This window comes from Ambystoma mexicanum, chromosome 5p, assembly GCF_040938575.1.
Source record: "Ambystoma mexicanum isolate Mex_15411 chromosome 5p, UKY_AmexF1_1, whole genome shotgun sequence".
Classification (NCBI taxonomy): domain Eukaryota; kingdom Metazoa; phylum Chordata; class Amphibia; order Caudata; family Ambystomatidae; genus Ambystoma; species Ambystoma mexicanum.
The window spans coordinates 743524462-743546687 of record NC_090930.1 but is presented as its reverse complement, the minus strand read 5'-3'; the positions used below and the strand labels follow the sequence as shown (position 1 = coordinate 743546687).

The following is a 22226-nucleotide window of genomic DNA, read 5'->3' as shown; positions in this document are numbered from 1 at the left end:
GAATGGGCCCTTGGTCGGTACAAACAGTATTTATACACCTCAGGCCTTTTGTGAATTAAGAAAAGTGTGTTCTTCGTTCTATTTTTCATCTCAAACTGATACCTTCATTTTACAAACATGTAAAGACTGTTAAGACGCTTGATTAATATCATTGATTCTGAATATGGTCGCTTTTCATAGGATTAACCCTTTAACAATTTTGAAAGAGAATGGCGATACAATAGAGCTGCTTTTCCCAAAATGGTATTATTAATGTTGTTGCTGCATCTTCAAGTAAAAAGAGAATCCATTGGGTCACAGATTGAGCATGTTTCTTAACATTGAGTTAAGTTTGAAAATTTCAAATCTTTTATGTATGTTTCCGATGCAGATCTGCCCATCGACTCAGAATGACCTCACTGTTCATACATTTAAAAAAAATGCATAAAGGTTAAGGTGCTAGGCACAAAAGTGGATTTTTATGAAAAGTTATGCCAGAGAGTGAGAGCGAAAATGAATACCCTACACCACTAACCTTATGAATATTACTATCTTTGGCCTATAATTTAAGACAAAAAGGAGACAAAGTGTGTTAGAGCAAGAGAGAGGTTCCACCGAGACTTGAACTTGGATCGCTGGATTCAAAGTCCAAAGTGCTAACCATTACACCATGGAACCCTTGTTGAGCAGAGCTTCATAAAGGCAATGAGAATATAGGGCACAGTCAAGATATTTACTGACCTATAGTAAGCGTTTACTGATATTATATCGAAGCAGCACTGTTGCTGTTGGATGCTGTGCAATCGCAAAGTATTGGCTTCATGCCTCATTTGGATCAAATTCTTCCTCTGGAGTCTAATGATATAGGAATATTACATATTTTCTCTGATGTTCTCTGTTTTGCCAGAATGAAGTGCATCATGCTACTGATTATGTAGGTTCCATGGTGTAATGGTTAGCACTCTGGACTCTGAATCCAGCGATCCGAGTTCAAATCTCGGTGGGACCTTAGGGCTGCTTCTCTTTTAGAGTTGCCTTTCATTTGCAGATAGATATAACAGCAATAGCTTTGCTTTACAGCCCACTTTGATGGCAGTCTTCTTTGACCAAAGAATATTAATAGTTTCTGGGGATGACTCTCTTTTGCCACAAAGAAACTGCCCACTCTCATATCTCCAAAGCTCCAAGGTATAATGGCTATTAAACTGGCTTTTGATCTCAGCGATTTGCATTTAAAGCCCAGGAGGCCCCTAAAATCAGTTGAATTGTTTCCTGATAATTTAGAGTTTATTTCTTCTTTCCAGAAAGGTGTGATCCAAATAAAGTAAGTACATTTAAACAAGGGCACTTGATCAGTAAATGCACTACTTTCTAGAACTCATAACTCTTGTAAGTTATAAAAAGTTTGCTCTCCATACAGTTTGTCAGCTCAAAGAATTGCATTTTTTACACATTTAATAAGACCATCAAATTGCTTGAAACATAGGAATGATTGTGAAAGTGAATATGATTCACCAAAATAATTGTATAACATTTTTTAATGTTAATAAAATAGGGCTTTTTCCAATCTTTTCACATCAATGTTGTTTCTGCATGTTCCAGTGAGCAGAGAATCTACTGCACATAGTGTGTACATTTTTCTTTTCATAGAGTTAAGGTTGGACATTATTCATCTGTGGAAAATGTTTCTGAGAGATATCTGGGTGCCCACTCTGATTGACCTTAGGGATTGTACATTAACGATATGTAGTTGCATCACTGTATTGGTATCAGGCACCAAAGTGCATTTAAATGTAATGTCGTGCAGAGAGAGAGAGAGAGAGTGTGAAAACGGCTACCTGAGTCGACTGAACTTCTGAATATTAACTCTGTTGAATTGTAATTTGAGAAATTAGAAAATGGAGTGTAAGAGCAAGATAATGGTTCCACCGAGATTCAAAGTCCAAAGTGCTAACCATTACACCATGGAACCCTTGCGAGATGCACCTGAGAGCGTTGAATCAGAAATGGCAATATAGAGCACATTTACAATTTTTACAGATTCATAGTCCCAATTGACTGATATCATACAAACACAGCAATGTTGTCGATTGACGTTGTGCTATAGCAATCTCTGTGCTTTATAGATCATGTAGATCAAATTCTTCCTCTTGAGGCATATGATTAAGCAATATTAAATATTGTTTCTGACTGCCTCTGTTTTGGCATAATGAAGTTCAGCATTTGCGTAAGTATTTAGGTTCCATGGTCTAATGGTTAGTAGTCTGGACTCTGAATTTAGTAATCCGACATGTTATAGCTATATTTTGTTTTCCTTTGGGTGTATTGTCATTTTATGCACATAGATTTCCTAGCAGTGGCTGTGATGAATAGTTCAATTTGATAGCAGCTTCCTTTCGAGAATTTGAAAAAAAAAGAATTAAATAGTCTCTCTGGATGACTCTGCTTTGATTTCTATGTGCACATTCCTTTTGCGTTTCAGGGGGATTGACCAACATACACAACAGTGCTTGGAAGACCTCTTCCTCCCTCATGGCATGTAAAGCTAACCTCTCTCCTACCTTGTGTTTTTTTACTTTTTAACTTCCCCTTCCGAGTCATGATCATGTAACTGAATTTACATTTTTAGATTTTAACTGCAGTAGTTGCTTGTTTTTCATTTTTATTTTTTGTGTACGCATACATCCCTTTTTGTGGGGAGGGGGGAGTGATGTCTGTTTACTTATATTAGCTAATATAGGTCATTTTATGTCCGCTTACAATATGTGTCAGGATTTTTTATGTCGTTTCCAATCAATGTCTAATATCAAGTGGTTTGCAGCAGTCATACAAAGGCACGTAACACCCCCAAAACACCTACATAAATTAGAAATACTCCGGAAGAGTACTCAGTTTATGAAAAGGCGGTGAATCCCAAATAGAACTGTAAATGTAAGCTAGCAAGCAGACCGTGCACCCCTGTTTGGAACTATGACCTGTGTGTTGCCCTCTATTAACAGAACAATGTAACTGCAGCCCATGTCACATAAAATAGAAAGTAGAGATTATGCAAATTAACTCCCAGAAGAGCCTGGTGTCACCCCAAAAGGTGTCATGCTTTTCACACCAAGAAACATCCACACATAGATCCCTGCTAACCTCAAAAACGTACAGGAAACCCTGTCCAGCGCTTTGCTCCCAGAGGAGATAAGGTTGAAAAACCACCCTATGTTAAAAGTGTCCATAATCCATGCCACCTGCCCTGTCTATAGAACCTGGCCGTTCGTGGCCGATCGGGGCCTAGGGGCATGAGTGGCCAAGGGGCATGAGTGGAAGGGTTTAACCTGCCTGGGTTCTTGGGCATGGTTTCATCATGCCTCAGTTTACAATGGCACTCTGCTGCTTTGTCAGGCTTTAAAGAAGCCTGACTCCTGCAGAGCAAAAGATCTGATTATTTCCTTACATGTTTTGTACGTAAGAATGCGGATGGTGCTCTGAACCTCCTATGGTGGTTATTAAGCATGGTATACATACCATAGCATGTAACTGTGCCTACAAATGGAACATTTTGTTCATTTATTAGGGAGTTGTGAAAATGGCAAAATCCAATTGCCATTACTGACACAGACCAGCTGCCGCTGTCCGGACATTTCGTCGAAAGACATTTGGTCGACGTAATTTGGTCGAAAGCCAAATGGTCGTTTTTTTTATTTATTTATATATATATTTTTTAGGTTGTAGTTTAGGGAAAAAAAGGGGTTTTTAGAAAAAAAGGGGGTTGGGGGACCCCCCCAAACCCCCCCCATTAAAAAAAAAAGTGAAAATAAAAAACAAAAGCAATTCGACCATTTGGTTTTCGACCAAATGGTTTCGACCAAATGTCCTGTCGACAAATTTTTTTCGACAAAATGTCTGGCAACCCAGCTGCCGACTGTTGCTATTGACAGGAGTTCCAGGTGAATAAACTGAGGAGATCACCAGTTCAATTACCTGTGAACGCATTTTGAAGCTCATTCACAACCAGCCATTTTGGCTTTCTGGCTGGCCGAGGGGCCCTTCAGTAATGTTCTTTGCTAACCATTACACCATGGGCCCCTTGCTGGTGCAACCTGACAGAGTTGTAACAGAAATGAGAATCGAGATCTCATGCATCATTTTAACAAACTCATATTCCTAGCCCACGGATATTATGCAAATGTGGAACTGTTTAGTTGGTTGTTGCGCAATAGCAAACTCTTTGCTTTACAGCTCATTTGGATAGGATTCTTCCTCTGGAGGCATAAGATAAAAGAATATTGCATACATTCTCTAAAAGGCTCTTTTTTTGCTGCAATGACATTCATCATGTCACTAAGTATGTAGGTTCCATGGTGTAATGGTTAGCACTCTGGACTCTGAGTCCAGCGATCCGTGTTCAAATCTCGGTGGGACCTTGGGAATTACTGTGTTTGTTTTCCTCTCAGTGTCTTGTTTTAATAGCAATGACGCTGCTGTGTCGCCCACTTTCATAGCATTATTCCCTGGGTGCATTTGAAAAAAGAAAGATTTTCCATGGATGACGCTCTTTAGCCACAATGAAACCCACCACTTTCTCTGGTGTGAAAGACCCATGGTGTAATGGTAGCACCCTGGAGGTTGAATCCAATAATTTGCATTCAAATCTCTGTAAGAGCTTACCATCAGTCGAACCTTTCCCTTATCGTTTATTGTGGATGTCTTCTTTGAAGAAAGGTATGATCCAACTAAAGTAAGTACATTCATGAATGGGCCCTTGGTCGGTACAAACAGTATTTATACACCTCAGGCCTTTTGTTAATTAAGAAAAGTGTGTTCTTCGTTCTATTTTTCATCTCAAACTGATACCTTCATTTTACAAACATGTAAAGACTGTTAAGACGCTTGATTAATATCATTGATTCTGAATATGGTCGCTTTTCATAGGATTAACCCTTTAACAATTTTGAAAGAGAATGGCGATACAATAGAGCTGCTTTTCCCAAAATGGTATTATTAATGTTGTTGCTGCATCTTCAAGTAAAAAGAGAATCCATTGGGTCACAGATTGAGCATGTTTCTTAACATTGAGTTAAGTTTGAAAATTTCAAATCTTTTATGTATGTTTCCGATGCAGATCTGCCCATCGACTCAGAATGACCTCACTGTTCATACATTTAAAAAAAATGCATAAAGTTTAAGGTGCTAGGCACAAAAGTGGATTTTTATGAAAAGTTATGCCAGAGAGTGAGAGCGAAAATGAATACCCTACACCACTAACCTTATGAATATTACTATCTTTGGCCTATAATTTAAGACAAAAAGGAGACAAAGTGTGTTAGAGCAAGAGAGAGGTTCCACCGAGACTTGAACTCGGATCGCTTGATTCAAAGTCCAAAGTGCTAACCATTACACCATGGAACCCTTGTTGAGCAGAGCTTCATAAAGGCAATGAGAATATAGGGCACAGTCAAGATTTTTACTGACCTATAGTAAGCGTTTACTGATATTATATCGAAGCAGCACTGTTGCTGTTGGATGCTGTGCAATCGCAAAGTATTGGCTTCATGGCTCATTTGGATCAAATTCTTCCTCTGGAGTCTAATGATATAGGAATATTACATATTTTCTCTGATCTGCTCTGTTTTGCCAGAATGAAGTGCATCATGCTACTGATTATGTAGGTTCCATGGTGTAATGGTTAGCACTCTGGACTCTGAATCCAGCGATCCAAGTTCAAATCTCGGTGGGACCTTGGGGCTGCTTCTCTTTTAGAGTTGCCTTTCATTTGCAGATAGATATAACAGCAATAGCTTTGCTTTACAGCCCACTTTGATGGCAGTCTTCTTTGACCAAAGAATATTAATAGTTTCTGGGGATGACTCTCTTTTGCCACAAAGAAACTGCCCACTCTCATATCTCCAAAGCTCCAAGGTATAATGGCTATTAAACTGGCTTTTGATCTCAGCGATTTGCATTCAAAGCCCAGGAGGCCCCTAAAATCAGTTGAATTGTTTCCTGATAATTTAGAGTTTATTTCTTCTTTCCAGAAAGGTGTGATCCAAATAAAGTAAGTACATTTAAACAAGGGCACTTGATCAGTAAATGCACTACTTTCTAGAACTCATAACTCTTGTAAGTTATAAAAAGTTTGCTCTCCATACAGTTTGTCAGCTCAAAGAATTACATTTTTTACACATTTAATAAGACCATCAAATTGCTTGAAACACAGGAATGATTGTGAAAGTGAATATGATTCACCAAAATAATTGTATAACATTTTTTAATGTTAATAAAATAGGGCTTTTTCCAATCTTTTCACATCAATGTTGTTTCTGCATGTTCCAGTGAGCAGAGAATCTACTGCACATAGTGTGTACATTTTTCTTTTCATAGAGTTAAGGTTGGACATTATTCATCTGTGGAAAATGTTTCTGAGAGATATCTGGGTGCCCACTCTGATTGACCTTAGGGATTGTACATTAACGATATGTAGTTGCATCACTGTATTGGTATCAGGCACCAAAGTGCATTTAAATGTAATGTCGTGCAGAGAGAGAGAGAGAGTGTGAAAACGGCTACCTGAGTCGACTGAACTTCTGAATATTAACTCTGTTGAATTGTAATTTGAGAAATTAGAAAATGGAGTGTAAGAGCAAGATAAGGGTTCCACCGAGACTTGAGCTCGGATAGTTGGATTCAAAGTCCAAAGTGCTAACCATTACACCATGGAACCCTTGCGAGATGCACCTGAGAGCTTTGAATCAGAAATGGCAATATAGAGCACATTTACAATTTTTACAGATTCATAGTCCCAATTGACTGATATCATACAAACACAGCAATGTTGTCGATTGACGTTGTGCTATAGCAATCTCTGTGCTTTATAGATCATGTAGATCAAATTCTTCCTCTTGAGGCATATGATTAAGCAATATTAAATATTGTTTCTGACTGCCTCTGTTTTGGCATAATGAAGTTCAGCATTTGCGTAAGTATTTAGGTTCCATGGTCTAATGGTTAGTAGGCTGGACTCTGAATTTAGTAATCCGACATGTTATAGCTATATTTTGTTTTCCTTTGGGTGTATTGTCATTTTATGCACATAGATTTCCTAGCAGTGGCTGTGATGAATAGTTCAATTTGATAGCAGCTTCCTTTCGAGAATTTGAAAAAAAAAGAATTAAATAGTCTCTCTGGATGACTCTGCTTTGATTTCTATGTGCACATTCCTTTTGCGTTTCAGGGGGATTGACCAACATACACAACAGTGCTTGGAAGACCTCTTCCTCCCTCATGGCATGTAAAGCTAACCTCTCTCCTACCTTGTGTTTTTTTACTTTTTAACTTCCCCTTCCGAGTCATGATCATGTAACTGAATTTACATTTTTAGATTTTAACTGCAGTAGTTGCTTGTTTTTCATTTTTATTTTTTGTGTACGCATACATCCCTTTTTGTGGGGAGGGGGGAGTGATGTCTGTTTACTTATATTAGCTAATATAGGTCATTTTATGTCCGCTTACAATATGTGTCAGGATTTTTTATGTCGTTTCCAATCAATGTCTAATATCAAGTGGTTTGCAGCAGTCATACAAAGGCACGTAACACCCCCAAAACACCTACATAAATTAGAAATACTCCGGAAGAGTACTCAGTTTATGAAAAGGCGGTGAATCCCAAATAGAACTGTAAATGTAAGCTAGCAAGCAGACCGTGCACCCCTGTTTGGAACTATGACCTGTGTGTTGCCCTCTATTAACAGAACAATGTAACTGCAGCCCATGTCACATAAAATAGAAAGTAGAGATTATGCAAATTAACTCCCAGAAGAGCCTGGTGTCACCCCAAAAGGTGTCATGCTTTTCACACCAAGAAACATCCACACATAGATCCCTGCTAACCTCAAAAACGTACAGGAAACCCTGTCCAGCGCTTTGCTCCCAGAGGAGATAAGGTTGAAAAACCACCCTATGTTAAAAGTGTCCATAATCCATGCCACCTGCCCTGTCTATAGAACCTGGCCGTTCGTGGCCCATCGGGGCCTAGGGGCATGAGTGGCCAAGGGGCATGAGTGGAAGGGTTTAACCTGGCTGGGTTCTTGGGCATGGTTTCATCATGCCTCAGTTTACAATGGCACTCTGCTGCTTTGTCAGGCTTTAAAGAAGCCTGACTCCTGCAGAGCAAAAGATCTGATTATTTCCTTACATGTTTTGTACGTAAGAATGCGGATGGTGCTCTGAACCTCCTATGGTGGTTATTAAGCATGGTATACATACCATAGCATGTAACTGTGCCTACAAATGGAACATTTTGTTCATTTATTAGGGAGTTGTGAAAATGGCAAAATCCAATTGCCATTACTGACACAGACCAGCTGCCGCTGTCCGGACATTTCGTCGAAAGACATTTGGTCGACGTAATTTGGTCGAAAGCCAAATGGTCGTTTTTTTTATTTATTTATATATATATTTTTTAGGTTGTAGTTTAGGGAAAAAAAGGGGTTTTTAGAAAAAAAGGGGGTTGGGGGACCCCCCCAAACCCCCCCCATTAAAAAAAAAAAGTGAAAATAAAAAACAAAAGCAATTCGACCATTTGGTTTTCGACCAAATGGTTTCGACCAAATGTCCTGTCGACAAATTTTTTTCGACAAAATGTCTGGCAACCCAGCTGCCGACTGTTGCTATTGACAGGAGTTCCAGGTGAATAAACTGAGGAGATCACCAGTTCAATTACCTGTGAACGCATTTTGAAGCTCATTCACAACCAGCCATTTTGGCTTTCTGGCTGGCCGAGGGGCCCTTCAGTAATGTTCTTTGCTAACCATTACACCATGGGCCCCTTGCTGGTGCAACCTGACAGAGTTGTAACAGAAATGAGAATCGAGATCTCATGCATCATTTTAACAAACTCATATTCCTAGCCCACGGATATTATGCAAATGTGGAACTGTTTAGTTGGTTGTTGCGCAATAGCAAACTCTTTGCTTTACAGCTCATTTGGATAGGATTCTTCCTCTGGAGGCATAAGATAAAAGAATATTGCATACATTCTCTAAAAGGCTCTTTTTTTGCTGCAATGACATTCATCATGTCACTAAGTATGTAGGTTCCATGGTGTAATGGTTAGCACTCTGGACTCTGAGTCCAGCGATCCGTGTTCAAATCTCGGTGGGACCTTGGGAATTACTGTGTTTGTTTTCCTCTCAGTGTCTTGTTTTAATAGCAATGACGCTGCTGTGTCGCCCACTTTCATAGCATTATTCCCTGGGTGCATTTGAAAAAAGAAAGATTTTCCATGGATGACGCTCTTTAGCCACAATGAAACCCACCACTTTCTCTGGTGTGAAAGACCCATGGTGTAATGGTAGCACCCTGGAGGTTGAATCCAATAATTTGCATTCAAATCTCTGTAAGAGCTTACCATCAGTCGAACCTTTCCCTTATCGTTTATTGTGGATGTCTTCTTTGAAGAAAGGTATGATCCAACTAAAGTAAGTACATTCATGAATGGGCCCTTGGTCGGTACAAACAGTATTTATACACCTCAGGCCTTTTGTTAATTAAGAAAAGTGTGTTCTTCGTTCTATTTTTCATCTCAAACTGATACCTTCATTTTACAAACATGTAAAGACTGTTAAGACGCTTGATTAATATCATTGATTCTGAATATGGTCGCTTTTCATAGGATTAACCCTTTAACAATTTTGAAAGAGAATGGCGATACAATAGAGCTGCTTTTCCCAAAATGGTATTATTAATGTTGTTGCTGCATCTTCAAGTAAAAAGAGAATCCATTGGGTCACAGATTGAGCATGTTTCTTAACATTGAGTTAAGTTTGAAAATTTCAAATCTTTTATGTATGTTTCCGATGCAGATCTGCCCATCGACTCAGAATGACCTCACTGTTCATACATTTAAAAAAAATGCATAAAGTTTAAGGTGCTAGGCACAAAAGTGGATTTTTATGAAAAGTTATGCCAGAGAGTGAGAGCGAAAATGAATACCCTACACCACTAACCTTATGAATATTACTATCTTTGGCCTATAATTTAAGACAAAAAGGAGACAAAGTGTGTTAGAGCAAGAGAGAGGTTCCACCGAGACTTGAACTCGGATCGCTTGATTCAAAGTCCAAAGTGCTAACCATTACACCATGGAACCCTTGTTGAGCAGAGCTTCATAAAGGCAATGAGAATATAGGGCACAGTCAAGATTTTTACTGACCTATAGTAAGCGTTTACTGATATTATATCGAAGCAGCACTGTTGCTGTTGGATGCTGTGCAATCGCAAAGTATTGGCTTCATGGCTCATTTGGATCAAATTCTTCCTCTGGAGTCTAATGATATAGGAATATTACATATTTTCTCTGATCTGCTCTGTTTTGCCAGAATGAAGTGCATCATGCTACTGATTATGTAGGTTCCATGGTGTAATGGTTAGCACTCTGGACTCTGAATCCAGCGATCCAAGTTCAAATCTCGGTGGGACCTTGGGGCTGCTTCTCTTTTAGAGTTGCCTTTCATTTGCAGATAGATATAACAGCAATAGCTTTGCTTTACAGCCCACTTTGATGGCAGTCTTCTTTGACCAAAGAATATTAATAGTTTCTGGGGATGACTCTCTTTTGCCACAAAGAAACTGCCCACTCTCATATCTCCAAAGCTCCAAGGTATAATGGCTATTAAACTGGCTTTTGATCTCAGCGATTTGCATTCAAAGCCCAGGAGGCCCCTAAAATCAGTTGAATTGTTTCCTGATAATTTAGAGTTTATTTCTTCTTTCCAGAAAGGTGTGATCCAAATAAAGTAAGTACATTTAAACAAGGGCACTTGATCAGTAAATGCACTACTTTCTAGAACTCATAACTCTTGTAAGTTATAAAAAGTTTGCTCTCCATACAGTTTGTCAGCTCAAAGAATTACATTTTTTACACATTTAATAAGACCATCAAATTGCTTGAAACACAGGAATGATTGTGAAAGTGAATATGATTCACCAAAATAATTGTATAACATTTTTTAATGTTAATAAAATAGGGCTTTTTCCAATCTTTTCACATCAATGTTGTTTCTGCATGTTCCAGTGAGCAGAGAATCTACTGCACATAGTGTGTACATTTTTCTTTTCATAGAGTTAAGGTTGGACATTATTCATCTGTGGAAAATGTTTCTGAGAGATATCTGGGTGCCCACTCTGATTGACCTTAGGGATTGTACATTAACGATATGTAGTTGCATCACTGTATTGGTATCAGGCACCAAAGTGCATTTAAATGTAATGTCGTGCAGAGAGAGAGAGAGAGTGTGAAAACGGCTACCTGAGTCGACTGAACTTCTGAATATTAACTCTGTTGAATTGTAATTTGAGAAATTAGAAAATGGAGTGTAAGAGCAAGATAAGGGTTCCACCGAGACTTGAGCTCGGATAGTTGGATTCAAAGTCCAAAGTGCTAACCATTACACCATGGAACCCTTGCGAGATGCACCTGAGAGCTTTGAATCAGAAATGGCAATATAGAGCACATTTACAATTTTTACAGATTCATAGTCCCAATTGACTGATATCATACAAACACAGCAATGTTGTCGATTGACGTTGTGCTATAGCAATCTCTGTGCTTTATAGATCATGTAGATCAAATTCTTCCTCTTGAGGCATATGATTAAGCAATATTAAATATTGTTTCTGACTGCCTCTGTTTTGGCATAATGAAGTTCAGCATTTGCGTAAGTATTTAGGTTCCATGGTCTAATGGTTAGTAGGCTGGACTCTGAATTTAGTAATCCGACATGTTATAGCTATATTTTGTTTTCCTTTGGGTGTATTGTCATTTTATGCACATAGATTTCCTAGCAGTGGCTGTGATGAATAGTTCAATTTGATAGCAGCTTCCTTTCGAGAATTTGAAAAAAAAAGAATTAAATAGTCTCTCTGGATGACTCTGCTTTGATTTCTATGTGCACATTCCTTTTGCGTTTCAGAGGGATTGACCAACATACACAACAGTGCTTGGAAGACCTCTTCCTCCCTCATGGCATGTAAAGCTAACCTCTCTCCTACCTTGTGTTTTTTTACTTTTTAACTTCCCCTTCCGAGTCATGATCATGTAACTGAATTTACATTTTTAGATTTTAACTGCAGTAGTTGCTTGTTTTTCATTTTTATTTTTTGTGTACGCATACATCCCTTTTTGTGGGGAGAGGGGAGTGATGTCTGTTTACTTATATTAGCTAATATAGGTCATTTTATGTCCGCTTACAATATGTGTCAGGATTTTTTATGTCGCTTCCAATCAATGTCTAATATCACGTGGTTTGCAGCAGTCATACAAAGGCACGTAACACCCCCGAAACACCTACATAAGTTAGAAATACTCCGGAAGAGTACTCAGTTTATGAAAAGGCGGTGAATCCCAAATAGAACTGTAAATGTAAGCTAGCAAGCAGACCGTGCACCCCTGTTTGGAACTATGACCTGTGTGTTGCCCTCTATTAACAGAACAATGTAACTGCAGCCCATGTCACATAAAATAGAAAGTAGAGATTATGCAAATTAACTCCCAGAAGAGCCTGGTGTCACCCCAAAAGGTGTCATGCTTTTCACACCAAGAAACATCCACACATAGATCCCTGCGAACCTCAAAAACGTACAGAAAACCCTGTCCAGCGCTTTGCTCCCAGAGGAGATAAGGTTGAAAAACCACCCTATGTTAAAAGTGTCCATAATCCATGCCACCTGCCCTGTCTATAGAACCTGGCCATTTGTGGCCTTGGGGCATTAGTGGAAGGGTTTAACCTGCCTGGGTTCTTGGGCATGGTTTCATCATGCCTCAGTTTACAATGGCACTCTGCCGCTTTGTCAGGCTTTAAAGAAGCCTGACTCCTGCAGAGCAAAAGATCTGATTATTTCCTTACATGTTTTGTATGTAAGAATGCGGATGGTGCTCTGAACCTCCTATGGTGGTTATTAAGCATGGTATACATACCATAGCATGTAACTGTGCCTACAAATGGAACATTTTGTTCATTTATTAGGGAGTTGTGAAAATGGCAAAATCAAATTGCCATTAGTGACACAGACCAGCTGCCGCTGTCCGGACATTTCGTCGAAAGACATTTGGTTGACGAAATTTGGTCGAAAGCCAAATGGTCGATTTTTTTATTTATTTATATATATATTTTTTAGGTTGTAGTTTAGGGAAAAAAAGGGGTTTTTAGAAAAAAAGGGGGTTGGGGGGACCCCCCCAAACCCCTCCCCCCCCAAAAAAAAAGTGAAAATAAAAAACAAAAGCAATTCGACCATTTGGTTTTCGACCAAATGGTTTCGACCAAATGTCCTGTCGACAAATTTTTTTCGACAAAATGTCTGGCAACCCAGCTGCCGACTGTTGCTATTGACAGGAGTTCCAGGTGAATAAACTGAGGAGATCACCAGTTCAATTACCTGTGAACGCATTTTGAAGCTCATTCACAACCAGTTCATGCCCGTTCCCTCCATTTTGGCTTTCTGGCTGGCCGAGGGGCCCTTCAGTAATGTTCTTTGCTAACCATTACACCATGGGCCCCTTGCTGGTGCAACCTGACAGAGTTGTAACAGAAATGAGAATCGAGATCTCATGCAACATTTTAACAAACTCATATTCCTAGCCCACGGATATTATGCAAATGTGGAACTGTTTAGTTGGTTGTTGCGCAATAGCAAACTCTTTGCTTTACAGCTCATTTGGATAGGATTCTTCCTCTGGAGGCATAAGATAAAAGAATATTGCATACATTCTCTAAAAGGCTCTTTTTTTGCTGCAATGACGTTCATCATGTCACTAAGTATGTAGGTTCCATGGTGTAATGGTTAGCACTCTGCACTCTGAATCCAGCGATCCGAGTTCAAATCTCGGTGGGACCTTGGGAATTACTGTGTTTGTTTTCCTCTCAGTGTCTTGTTTTAATAGCAATGACGCTGCTGTGTCGCCCACTTTCATAGCATTATTCCCACTTTCTGTGGTGTGAAAGACCCATGGTGTAATGGTAGCACCCTGGAGGTTGAATCCAATAATTTGCATTCAAATCTCTGTAAGAGCTTACCATCAGTCGAACCTTTCCCTTATCGTTTATTGTGGATGTCTTCTTTGAAGAAAGGTATGATCCAACTAAAGTAAGTACATTCACGAATGGGCCCTTGGTCGGTACAAACAGTATTTATACACCTCAGGCCTTTTGTGAATTAAGAAAAGTGTGTTCTTCGTTCTATTTTTCATCTCAAACTGATACCTTCATTTTACAAACATGTAAAGACTGTTAAAATGCTTGATTAATATCATTGATTCTGAATATGGTCGCTTTTCATAGGATTAACCCTTTAACAATTTTGAAGGAGAATGGCGATACAATAGAGCTGCTTTTCCCAAAATGGTATTATTAATGTTGTTGCTGCATCTTCAAGTAAAAAGAGAATCCATTGGGTCACAGATTGAGCATGTTTCTTAACATTGAGTTAAGTTTGAAAATTTCAAATCTTTTATGTATGTTTCCGATGCAGATCTGCCCATCGACTCAGAATGACCTCACTGTTCATACATTTAAAAAAAATGCATAAAGGTTAAGGTGCTAGGCACAAAAGTGGATTTTTATGAAAAGTTATGCCAGAGAGTGAGAGCGAAAATGAATACCCTACACCACTAACCTTATGAATATTACTATCTTTGGCCTATAATTTAAGACAAAAAGGAGACAAAGTGAAGTGGGAGAATGGCACAACAGACTCCCGCCAACCCCCTCTCGCGCTTGGCCTAGAGGATCACGGCCTAGGCACCCGCCACGAGATGAGTTTGCCCATCTACCAGACGACCAAATACCTTGGTACAGGAACCTACGGATGTGCCCACCTACCTGCACTACCTGCCCAGCAGCCCGCCCCACCCAGGCCGACACATGCAACATGGATCAACTCGACTAAACCAACACATCGTTAGAGATGCCATGTCGACCTAGCCAACGGTCACACCTATACGACTATGCACACTGGACACTCCTACACCAACCTACACGAAGAATATACTCAGCGCTATGACATAGGTGACGGACACATCCACGGACGTGCATCTTTATTATTTTTCACATAGGCTTTAAGATGCAGAAACGCAAGACGCACGATGAACTTGATCTAAATGGCTTGCTTACGCTTCACATAAACCTTATAACCTAAAGCGCCTGTGCACTCAACGGTTCCAGTTATGCGCCTGATTCAAGTAGGCCGCAAGCAAGAGCTTCCATGAACATTAAAATGAACAAGAGTCCGGTTGCTGATCCTGCAGAATGAGCCCGGCGAAAGGCAGACAGCCAAGCCACAATGTTGCAAATCTCGCACGCCGCACACCAACGTCAAGGTCGCACCTGCAAATTAAACAAGGCACACAGTGGAAAAAACAATATTAATTGTGCAGAATTCGGCCTCAAACACGGTCCCGCCTCAGGTGACCAAGCCAAACCTGAACGGATGCCAAGGCTAGGAGAATGGAGGCGCCTGGATCCCACGTTACGAGACACAAGCAGATACACATAAAGGACTCAATGGACATCTGCGACAGTGGGAGTAGTCGGCCTTCCAGCCCATGAATAAGTCCTCGCATTGTCTGCACGTACCCATAGTGAAACATTGTTGCATATGACAGGTACACCGCGAGCTGGGAACGGCGATGGTCCCAGGCTGGGAGGCTCGCGACTGCACCAATCAGAACATGGGGCTCTTATCACTGACGTCATTAAAATTGACCAATCCTCAGTGGTCTTCATGTAACAATTCTCATGTATCTAATTGCAGGGACAACCCAGGTATACCACCTGACTGACCCTCAGCCATTGATATTCTTCTCTATATGTATGCTATACTAACCATACCACTCGAGTAACCAATCCAGAGTGGAGATAGGTTTTTTGATAAACTTTTCAAGGTGACGCAAGTAGCGCGTCATACCACGGTAAAAAGGGCCTGCGAGCCCCACGATTGTATGTGTGTCAGGACGGACGCGTACGCTCCTTGACCCATCCCTGCCGTTTGTATAATAAACAGCAGAACCACCTTGCTTCTTGTGTGCGTCTCATACTAATTTTTGTGACACACGGGAGGAGTTGGGGCCTCCCTGCCCGGAGGTCCGCGGACGGCCCAGCCGACCCCGGCAGAATTTCCCCCCGACAAGTTGGAGGCACTGCTGAGATCTATTTAAGGTCTGCTTTTATTTTTATTTTTCCGAGTGCTCCTGCTGCGAGGAGGCCCGGCGGCGCGGCCCCCTCTGCCGCTGCCCCCTTCTGAGGACTACAGGAGCATCGTGGAACTGCGAGAAGACCGGACAGCGCAATCCGGATAAAGGCTTTCGGGAGCCGATTGAGAAGTATCCCGCCCGCGGTTGGCGAGTGTCCAGACGTGGTCCAGACGAGGGGAGGTGGCGAGCCGCTTGGAGGGGTGCACGCAGTCGAGCGGCCCCGCATCGAGAGAACTTGGTGAGTATGCCACACCCAACAAGCAATGTGAAATTGTGAGGGTGGGGGGAGGAATTAAATAAGGGAGGAGGGAGGTGTTGCACAGGTGCGCGGCGACGGTTTGACAATTTAGTGTTGGCTATGAAATGAATGGTAGCCGAACGAGTACGAGAGCAGTAAGCTACGCTACGCGAGAGAGGGGGGCGGAGCACGAAAACATCACGTGCGGCCGCTCGTAGACACTGATTGGCCTAAGTCGCGACTACGTGTATGGGTGTGTGTGCGCGGTTTCCTACGATTTGGTAATTATTGATCAATGAGTAGATGAGGATCCCTATTGATCGAGCAAGAAACTCGATAGGTAGATGACGTTTCCCTGTAGACGGTAGCTAGTTGGTTGCCCAATACGGAAGATAATTGACTGGTTAAGCCCTCCTGTCGAGGGGCGTATCACACGCGAGGCGACGCAGCGTGCGCAGTCCGGTTATATATTGTTGATTACCTTGTTCCAGGCGTGACAGGAAGACAGCTGTGGGGTTAACGGGGATAGAGTGTAGGTGTATTGAGAACCGACTAATAGTTTGAAGAGATCGGTGACGTCACCAGTAGGGCTTTCATAGGATATCCCGAGCACAAGGCATTTATCTCTTTTCGGAGGGTGGTGGGGAAGAGAATTGTGGTAAGGGAGTGGAGACGGAGATAAGCGGAAACGAGGCGATCGGGAAAAAGGCGAAACGGGGGACGTGGCTGCGCACGGAGAACGCCGGCCACGACCAGTGTAGAAGAGGGAGGAGGAGCAAATGAAAATAGGACGACTGTATAAGAACGTCACAAAGGGTACGCAGCTGTAGGGGGCTACGTACGCCTCGGCCGCAGGGGGCCGTAAGGGTGTTGTGTAAAGGAAGACAAGGAAGAAAAGAATATGCAAATGTAAATACTATATTTTAATAATTTCCCTTAGCGGACTATCGCAAGTCCCCAAACTCACGGGGCCAGGTAAAGGTACAAGGTTGTGAATTATAGGTGTTATTTAAATAACAGCTACCAAAAAGGGAAGGATAGCAAGTGGAGCGCTGCTATGTCACACGGAGCAGGATCGGGAGGGTGGGGGAACACCCTCACTACACCACTACAGCACATATGCAAAACACTGTCACCCCATCGGGAGAAATTGATCAAGTATAGCATTGAATGGACACAGGGGACGGACAACAAAATGACAACCCCATGGCCACCTAATGGTAGCTTCGATCCATATACCCAACATTCACTGTTAAACCATCTGCATAATACATACAAGGGGAAGAAATTGACTAACCATGTGGAAATGTTTAACTTATGGCGAATGTTCCAGGGGTCCCGACCAGGACCAAATGGAATGTTCACTGTGGGGGAAACGCTGGAAGAAAAAGAGATTAAGGAGGAAGGAGAGAGTGGGGAGAAGGAGAGTGAGGGCCCAAAGAATACGGGGAACGGACAAGAGGGAGGAGAAAAGAATAGCAACTCAAAAGAAAATGAAGCAAAAAAGGAACAGGGCGACGATATAACCCTAGCAAGGGTAGTGAAAACAGAGGGAGGGGGGTTGTACCCTTTAAGGGAACTAGAAGAAATAGGAAGAGAACAACTAAGGGCGGCTGAGGGGTACTCCAACCCAACATACAGCCCACCACCATATGCGGTGACAGGCGTCCACAAGGAAGGGGAACGGACTAGTACGACGGAATTAGCATATAGGAAAATGACAGAAGGGGAGGGGAGGAATGGAGAAGAGCAAAGTGAGGAAATAGGAAATGACGAGTGGGTAGCTGCACAGATACTATTAAAGTTACGAGGTACATTAACCGGAGAAGAGAGGGGGGTAGTGAGGAAGATGGACGAGGATAATACCAGGGAGAGCGAAATAAGGGGAGAAGAGCTGATAAGACGAAAGGAAGAGGTTTTGGAGGAACGGCTAGCAAAGCTAAGGGATGAGCAGAATGAACTAATCAAACAGCTCGAGAGGGAGGAAAGAGAGAGAGCAAGGGAAAGGAAAGAAGGAAGGAACGAGTTGGAAAGAATAAAGGAACGAAATGAGGAGCAAAGGAGAGAAGCAGAAAGGGTGAAAGCAGCAGCAGAAAGGGTATCAAGAGCAGTACTACGAGAGCGGAAAAACGAAGAAGAAGAGAAAGAAAAAGAAATGTTGATGTGGAAGAAGAGATTACTATCAGAAACAACAAGGAAATATGAAGAGGGGAGGGTGATAGAGAGTATATTAGAAAGGGAGAGGGTGAGGAAGGAAAGGAAGGAAGAAGATGAAAGGGTATTGGGAAGAACGAATAGTGAAGTAATGGAGGAATTAAAAAGGAAAAGGGAGGGAATTGGTAGAGAGATGGAGGAGAGAAATGAAGAGGAAAGAGAAAATAGGAGAGGAGAGATTGAGGAAAGGAGATATGTATATAGAGATAAAGAGGTAGCAACAACATCAGCACTAAGGGGAGCGGGTGATAAAGGAGAAAGAGGAGACACGGACCTAATAGACTAAAGAACTGTAACTATCAAGGGGAGAAAGACAGAGTGGGGGGAGCAACATATAGACGACTTTTGTAGTGAGGAAGAAGAAGGAATGGAGAAGGATGGAAGAAACAGTAACAGTGAAAGCCTAGATAAACTATACACCACTCGGACCAATACAGACTCCCCCTGGATATGTATGAGAAAGGATGAACTAGAGAAAAGTGAGGAGGAAGAGCGAGGGATAGCGAAAAGGCAGATAAATGAAACCACACCCACTCCAGCCACTGTCACACCCTCATCATCCTACCATCAGTCAACTGCCCCACGCTCACTACGTACAACTAAACTCGCGCCTTTCTCAAACGAAATAACACCCTATGTAGGTAGGCTTAGAGACCTCCCTAGACGTAGGCAGGAAGGACAAATACACACGCCCACATTAGCCAAAGGAGATGATGAAAGAAGGGGAAAAGAAAGAGGAGAAGGAGCTACGAGCAGGGGAATTACGGACAGAATAGAAGACATACGAGAGAGGGAAGAAGAGGAGGGGTGTGGGGACTCAATTTTATGGAACCCAAGGGATATAACGAGACACAACTTAATGCCACTTCTGGAGAGGGGAGGGGTGAGACCACAATATGTCCCTTGGAAGCATGTAGACAAAGAAAACATAAAGTGCAGGCTCCCATCATTAAGTGGAGGTGCAGGTAAATGGATATATGAAATGGAAAAACATACCGCAGGACAGAAGCTGGCAGTGGGGGATGTAAAGGGCCTTCTAATATCAATATTAGGGGATGCAGCGGATGACATTTGGAAAAGAGCGGGATTTACTGGGGTAACCATAACCAACACATCACACGATGGGGCACCATTCGCAAACTGCAGACATGCATTATGGCAGGCACTAAGGGTACAGTACCCAGACACATCAGACATAGGAGCAATTACCTCACGCAAGATGCGTGAGAACGAAGATCCTGTTGACTATATCCAGGAAATTCAAGAGAAGTGGCGCATGGAAACTAGAGAACAATGGGACAAAACACCAGCAATATTTTATCATATATTAGTACAAGGGCTCCCAGAAGGAGTTCAGAAACAACTGAAGAAAGTGGTGGGAATGGAAGCAAAAGCATGGCCGGAAATACAACTGACAATAGTACACCATTGTAGGACATGGCAAGGTAAAATGAAACAAAAGGAACAGGACAGGAAAGCGGAAGAGGCTAAACTTGTTCAGAAAAAACTTACTAAATACACAATGGAAGGGGCACTAATTACTGCACCTACAAAAATGACCCAAAGCCCCACACAAGTAGTGGCTGCACAAGATACCTCCCAAATACAACCTTCCCAGAGTATAACACAACAGATGCCGCCACTCCAACCATACACGACCAACTTGGGAGGAGGATACTCAACGCCAGGTGCTGGGTATTATAACTATAACAGGGGAAGAGGAGGAATAATGAGAGGGAGGGGATACGGATATAACACACAACAACAGGTGGGAGGACTCAGAAATTACTACCCCACCGGTCAACCAGTATACCAGGACAACTCAGGTAGTTTTCCATGGCAAAGTAGAGAACCGCCAGTGTGTTGGATTTGTGGTTTGGTGGGGCACATGTCACGCACGTGTAGGGTAAGACCAGGGACACCATTATGGAACGACCAGGGACAACTAAGGCCCACACAAGAACAGCAGGGGATACAGCAACAGCAAATGTTGCAACAGGGTAATGACCAGCAACAACTAGCAACACAACAACAGGTAGCGACAACACAACAACCCCAAGCACAACAAACACAACTGGGTAGGGTGACAATACTAGGACACAACCCTTACTCAGGGAACGGCCAATCGTTGTACCCTCAATAGGACAGCCCACAGACGGCCTTGGTGTGTCCCATCCTGTCAGTAACCCCTAATAGTGCGGAGGAACCACGCATAGAGGTAACGATAGGTGACAAAAAATTATCATTCCTTGTTGATACCGGGGCGACCCGGTCTTGCATAAGGGAAGGTAAGTTTAAGATGTCAGGCGAAGCCATGAACACCCAAGGATTTTCTGGGGCTAAGGGGTTGGTTCCCTTTACTGATAACGTCCCCTTATCAATAGGGGATTGCGATATGTCAGTCCCACTTTTATATTCCAGGGCCTCACCAGTAAATATATTGGGCAGAGACATCATGAATAGGTTGAATATGACGATCTCCTTTACGGAAAACGGCATAATCTGCTCTACCCCAGGGATCAACATGCTCACCGCACGACAAATCATGCAAGCATACTGCGGACAGACAGCGATTAGGGCTGAGCCAGTTGATGGTGAACTATTTCAGTACGGGACAGACATGGCATTTGCATGGATGCCAGGGATAGAAGGAAAGATCTGGAGGAGGCCAGCAGCCTATTTGTTCAGACCAGAAACTCCAGCCAATGAACCAGAAGGAAAGGTGATTTCACTGAACATAGAGAGTATCATAGCAACAGCTGATTACATTGCAGTGCATGCCCAAGACAGTGAAGGAAGAGCATGGAGAGCAGTAATAGCACTAGCAGAGGGATGTAGGCTAACCCAGGTGTCAGACGAGGAGCTCTTCTCAGAAGAAAAGGAGGAAGGTGAAATGGTGTTTATGATGAGTGTGGAGATATGGCTAAGAGTGGCGTATAAACAAGTGGCACAAAAAATTGCAATGGCACTTGAGGCACCCGCACCCACCCCAGTTCCCTTCTTTAAGGAGGATATGTCAAAGGTACCCACATCACTATGGACTACTAGCCCCTATGACGTAGGATGTATAAAAAGTATAGGGGGTGTGAGGATAAAATTGAAAAAAGGTGCAATACTCCCCAGAGTAAAACAGTACCCACTATCAAAAGAGGCAGATGAGGGCATATATGAAACCATAACGGCCCTCATAAATAACGGCATACTGGTACCATCAGAATCACCATGTAACACAGCTGTATACCCAGTGCGCAAGGCTAGAGGGGGGTCTTGGCGCTTCATACAGGACCTCAGGCCCTTGAACAACATTGTGGAAGCAGAGTACCCCATAGCAGCAAACCCGGCCACAATATTGTGTGGCATTCCAGCTGAGGCATCACGATTTACAGTGATTGACCTTAAAAATGCTTTTTTCTCAATACCATTGCACCCAGACTCACAAGATTTGACAAGCTTCACATACAGAAACACAAAGTGGAAACACACTAGATTGCCACAAGGATACTGCAAGTCACCCTCCATATTCAACAGAGTAATACAGATGGATTTGGGTAACATTGAAGTAGG

General features: G+C 42.1%; 9 non-coding genes across 9 annotated transcripts; 4 read left to right on the top strand and 5 right to left on the bottom strand.

Annotated features, from left to right (window-relative positions):
• Positions 1–585: 585 nt before the first annotated feature.
• TRNAQ-UUG (transfer RNA glutamine (anticodon UUG)) lies at positions 586–657 on the bottom strand. The gene has a single exon. It is a non-coding gene; the product is annotated as a tRNA-Gln (tRNA).
• A 259-nt stretch (positions 658–916) lies between these two features.
• Positions 917–988, top strand: TRNAQ-CUG (transfer RNA glutamine (anticodon CUG)). The gene has a single exon. It is a non-coding gene; the product is annotated as a tRNA-Gln (tRNA).
• Positions 989–5304: 4316 nt separating this feature from the next.
• On the bottom strand, positions 5305–5376 carry TRNAQ-UUG (transfer RNA glutamine (anticodon UUG)). The gene has a single exon. It is a non-coding gene; the product is annotated as a tRNA-Gln (tRNA).
• Positions 5377–5635: 259 nt separating this feature from the next.
• TRNAQ-CUG (transfer RNA glutamine (anticodon CUG)) lies at positions 5636–5707 on the top strand. Its single transcript has one exon. It is a non-coding gene; the product is annotated as a tRNA-Gln (tRNA).
• A 909-nt stretch (positions 5708–6616) lies between these two features.
• On the bottom strand, positions 6617–6688 carry TRNAQ-UUG (transfer RNA glutamine (anticodon UUG)). Its single transcript has one exon. It is a non-coding gene; the product is annotated as a tRNA-Gln (tRNA).
• Positions 6689–10042: 3354 nt separating this feature from the next.
• On the bottom strand, positions 10043–10114 carry TRNAQ-UUG (transfer RNA glutamine (anticodon UUG)). Its single transcript has one exon. It is a non-coding gene; the product is annotated as a tRNA-Gln (tRNA).
• Positions 10115–10373: 259 nt separating this feature from the next.
• On the top strand, positions 10374–10445 carry TRNAQ-CUG (transfer RNA glutamine (anticodon CUG)). The gene has a single exon. It is a non-coding gene; the product is annotated as a tRNA-Gln (tRNA).
• A 909-nt stretch (positions 10446–11354) lies between these two features.
• Positions 11355–11426, bottom strand: TRNAQ-UUG (transfer RNA glutamine (anticodon UUG)). Its single transcript has one exon. It is a non-coding gene; the product is annotated as a tRNA-Gln (tRNA).
• Positions 11427–13785: 2359 nt separating this feature from the next.
• Positions 13786–13857, top strand: TRNAQ-CUG (transfer RNA glutamine (anticodon CUG)). The gene has a single exon. It is a non-coding gene; the product is annotated as a tRNA-Gln (tRNA).
• The last annotated feature ends 8369 nt before the right edge of the window (positions 13858–22226 follow it).